This window comes from Arachis duranensis, chromosome 7 (genome assembly GCF_000817695.3).
Source record: "Arachis duranensis cultivar V14167 chromosome 7, aradu.V14167.gnm2.J7QH, whole genome shotgun sequence".
Classification (NCBI taxonomy): domain Eukaryota; kingdom Viridiplantae; phylum Streptophyta; class Magnoliopsida; order Fabales; family Fabaceae; genus Arachis; species Arachis duranensis.
Window position 1 is genome coordinate 56,757,275 of NC_029778.3, and position 5,579 is coordinate 56,762,853.

A 5,579-nucleotide genomic window follows, 5' to 3' on the forward strand; every position below is an offset into this window, starting at 1 on the left:
ATGACCCCGATAGGTACGCACAACTTGCAAAAACCTTAGGCATGCGTACGGATGCCCCTCATGCGTATGCACAAACATTCCCATCCATTCTTTTCCATGCGTGGGCACCATTGTGTGCGATACCAAAAATTTTAGTTTTCTGCAACATTTTAAATTTCAACTCTAAATCTCACTTTTCAAACATTCATAAGTTCCTCTACAAAATTTCGTTTTCCCTCATCTTTATTTGATTTTAAAGATCTTTCACCTAGCTTTAATTTAAGGCTAATTTTATTCAAATCCAAACTCCATGCACCAAGTTATGGCCCGTCAAAGTTGGAAATCAATTTTTACCAAATTTTGCACAATTTCTCAATCTCACCAATTTTCAATCCAACTCAATTCCAAACTATACCAAAACCTTTTCTAAGCATTCTCAACATGCATTTACCAATTTTTTACCCCATTTTAACCATTTCAACACCTAATCAACTAATTATCCAGTCAATCATTCATCTCTAACAATTTTATCAATAATCAACAATTCAACAATCTAATCAATCCTAAAAAATCAATTACAACACTTACCACCACTTACCACATGGGGGATTCTTCACCCTATCACAGCCTCCGACCCAATATCCACATCAATCACATTTATTAACAATCAAACCATAACTTAATATTCAAATTCAATTCACGCATATGCATTTATACTACCCAATAACCATTTTACTCACAATCCACAAAACAACCAATCCTATCCTAGGGGCAATTGGCCTAGGCATTCACATATTTTTACATAATGCTTACTCGAAACTAAATTCGTAACTCTTAGATGGTGGTTCCTCCAACACTTTTGATTTCCTCTGAGTCACACCAAGGCTATCCTTGAATCCAATTTCACACCAAAATGCACTATGCTAGTTTCACTTCTCCCCAAATTCAATCCAAACAAGTTCTATTTCATCTAATCATATAATTTACATAATTCAACCTATGCTCTTCACATAAAATGAGAAATTGGAGAAATTGAGATTTTTTACCTTGTCTTACACAATCTTGGGTTAAAAATCCATTAAAACTCAACGTTAAACCTCCCCTACAAATAAAAAATTTAAGATTTTCTTAAAACCCAAACTAAAGATGTGAAATTGAATATAAGGAAGAACTAGATGAGAAATTTTGAGTTTCTTACCACTTTGTTCAGATAGAAGTGAAGAGAATTCCGAGATAAATGCGTGGCCACAAATGGCTCATCAATCCGAGCTCCGGATTGGAAGTTATGAGCAAAAGAAGGAGATGATGGTGTATTATTTTCCAAGGATTTCTCTTCCTCTCTTCGCTCTTGATGTTGAAGTGTTTTGGTTGTAATGGGAAGAGTGGGGCTGATGTGTTGTTGGGTAAGGGGTGTAAGTGAGTGGGCCTTAGGCCTATGTAAGGCCCAGTTCACTCGTTTTAGCCTGTTTGGTCCAGTTGTGGGCCAAAATCTTTTAGATTAGTATTTTATTTCACATCTTAATTATTTTTAGCTCTCCCAATCATGAATTTTAAGTTCTTAACCTTCTTCACTCATAATTAATTTATTAATTATAATTTAACTGGATTTTACAATTCTAAAAACTTGATGAGCAAAAATTGAAACCTCACGGATACTGGCAAGTGCACCAGATCGTTCAAGTAATACCACGATGAGTGGATATCATTCCCATGAGGATTAACAGATTAAGACAAGCAACGTCTAATTAAATATCTAATTAGATCGATCAAACCTTAGATTTTGGATTGTGGATCTTGTAGAAAAGAAGAAGAGAATCGGGAGAATGGTTGAAGTTGAGAGAAATTAATAGATGAGAATGTTGAAGGCTTTGGAGATGTTTGATTCTTGAAAGAACAATGCTTACGCTTTCTTATTTAATTCATGCAAAAATATTTTTACAATAAATCATTTATAACTAAATCCCAATCTCTTAGTAATTTAATTTCTCTAAACTCAATTAATCGCCAATCTCTTGTTCAAATAATCAAGAGAAGAGGTGAAGAACGATTTATATTTTAAGCTGCACAACCTTCAAGAACTATCACTAGCCGAATTATATATCAAATATTCAAACTAGATCTAGATAAGTGAAGATTATGAGATGAGGTTTAAGCTAATTTCAAAATTAATTTTACCAAATATAATTAGAATCCAAGACAGAGATAGAATATTTCCCAATAGTTCTAACCCTTATTGATGAAGAACAAAACTCAATCTTAAAAATATAAAAAAGCATGAATTGAAATAAAGAAAATACCTACATTATTAATCCTAAAACCAAACAGAGCTCCTAACCTTCAACGGAAGAGGTTTAATGACTCATGAAAGAAACTAATCCTAATGATAAGAGAGGTGTCCAATGGATGGGTGATACCCTCTTTGTGAATAAGGTTCACTAATTTATAACCTAAGTTCTAGAATTTAATCTAACAAGGTTCACTTATTTATAACCTAAGTTCTAGAATTTGAACTCAAAACTAACCCTAATCATATCTTTATCTTTCGAAAAGATAAGATAGCTAACTACCTTCTTGAAATTCAAATAAAAACAATAATTCAAATCTAATCTAAAAAGAATCCTAACAAGCAAATTTTTTATATCTCTAGAATAAATTAATGATAACTAATCTTCTTAAATCTTGAATCTTCAATCTTCAGATTTGATTTTAGGCTTCTAATGATTTGATAACTGAATTTGGGCCTTGTCAGGTGTTGAAGCATTGAATCCTAGGAGTTGAGGAGTGTTGCACACCGAACTTGAGGTGTTCAACTTTGGGTATAAACCCAATTACACTTTCCAAGGACAATTGCATGCCGGGCTTGCATCCTTAATGTGGACATAGGTCCAATTTGCACCTCCAGAAAATGTTGGACGCCAGGCTTGTGTGAGGCAAGTCGGGCTTGTGTATTGAAAATGGAGGATGGATGCCAGGTTGGCTTGAACTTAAAAGAAGACGATGGGCTTGTATTACATGGCCGTCAAGGGTGTGTGTTCTTGGAAAGGAGGTGCTAGGCGTCCTTGCTTGAAGGTTGAGAATCCAGTTTGTTGTCTTTCTGGGCCCGATTAGGCCATATTTGAACTGGTTTTGTGTTTTTTTGCTAAAAAGATTTTAATTCTTGATTATTTTGAGTAAAAAATACCTGAAGGTACAATAATATACTAACACAACTCCATATATTTGATTAGTTATGAAAATCCACTAGAAAACATAAGAAATTTGATTAAAAATCTAAAAAAACCTAAGAAAACAAATAAAAAAGAACCCCAAAAACTATTTAAGATGACGTGTTATCAATCACTTGTGCCTATACCTGTTCTACTTACGTAAATATAAAAATACACCATATATATAAGCCAAATTATAAAATACTAAGCAATAATAATGCATCTACCAACTAATAAAACTAAATAGTCTACTAGATAGCCAACCACTAAAATATATTACCTACACTAGTCCCTGGATTCTCTATCGGTATCCTTATGCTCATCCTCATTATTACCATCTAGGGGTCTACTAGATAGTCATCAGTCTCGTGATCAACTCCCTTAGTGCTTTTCTCAATTAAACTCATTGGAATATGATGTGGGTTCCTACTATTTACAATCCCTCGACACCCCGTCACTTTTACTCGAGTCAACATATAGTCTTCCTCCAAAAATTTCTAAGCCTGTCAGTTGCATGCCATTCAATACATTCAAATGATATCAACAACATTGTAACATTCCATATAACTGAATGCAAACAGATGTCTTAAAAATTCACATCTATACAAGTTTACTAGGCCTGCTGATCCTTAATTAAATTCTCTAATTCCGGCAAAGTTCTGGAGAACGACAGAAATTTCTAATGCACTGCTGCCCCGGACTTATCTCTAAACAAGATTGTCCCAAACAATAACATGATGTGATACTTCACGTATCTCTGGATGCCAATTTCGTCGGTCAAAACTAAATGAGCTTTCAGATTTCGAAGCCACGTTAACTTTATGCAGCTTCCTCTATAATCTGCATTTCTAGGTGTAGTCCCAAATTGGTGCAAGCATTCAGCCTCTAAAGTATCGTAACTACTCATGGTCATTCCTGTCACTAGAAGACCATTTGTCGGAAGACCAAGAATTATAGCCACATCTTCTAATGTCACAGCACATTCACCAACTAGAAGGTAAAACATATGTGTGTCTAGGTCTTATCTCTCAATTAGAGTGTTTACCATTGTTAACTGACATTAGATTACTCCAATATGAAAAACATGATAAAAACCAGTCTCCCATAAATGCTCCTCCATAAAAAAATTGTACGAATTTGGCGGCAGTAAGTGATAACACGTCAACATCCGTAAACCTTATAAAACGTAACTAATCAATATATCAAATAAAATCATCTATAAACACTGAATAATTAAAATTTTTATTAATCAATTTATATTTAATTATTTTATCACAATCTATATATATCCTTAAAATAGAATTATTTATTATCATTAACATAATTTAATTATAGTTAAAATTAGTATAATTTTAATAACACTAATATTATTATTAAAATAACGAAGATATATCCCAATTCTTTTATTCCATTCACATCTATTCACACATACAAGACTCAATAGTATTATTGTTATAATAATAATTAATGACTTAAATAATTAATTTTATCTCCAAAAATTTTAAAAAGTTTCTAATTTTTATTAATACTAATATTATAATGATAATAACAATTAATTTATTAAATCAACACTAAATTTAGTGTTAATAAATTAATTAATTATAATTAATTTATTAACACTAACATTCATTAACAGTACGGCTAATTGGTTATGTACTTAACTAGTTATATTATTATATCCATAAATTTAAAAACTTAATTATAATAACCGGCATTAATTATATAATATAACAATAATTAATTAATTAATTAAATTTAAAAATATCTCATTTTTATTAACACATAACTAATATAATTATAATAACAATTAACTAACGTACCAGTTACTCAAAATATGCTAATTTATTTCAGAAAAATCTCATAATTATATTTAGTTTCTAACAATAATTAATACAATTTTATTTTCTAATATCTAAATCTATGTTAACAATATCTAAATCTATAACATTAATACATTATTACTATTAATTTCTATGAAATCGTAGAATTAAAAAATAATTACTTAAGTAATTAAGATTATTGAAATAATTAACAATATGAAATCAAGACCATCAATATTTTTTATTTTGTGTCTCTTTCACATTGTTTTTTTTTTTCACGGCCTGGAGCTTCACCAGGAAGGAGTTAATGGAGGAAAAGAGAGATTTTTGGTAGCTTGGTGAGTTATATGCGCAATAGGTAGCGTTGGTCCGATTTATGTACCCTAATTAGATTATCTAATATTTTTTTCCACAAAATAGATAGTCTGATTTATTTGTGTTATGGCTGCTCCACAACAACGTTAAATACGCAGCACTCTAATAACGCTCCATTACACTTTTCCCGTCTCCGTTACAAAATTAGAAAATGAGGAAACGCAACCTAAGTGGGAATTTTGTTTTTTTAAGGTAGTGG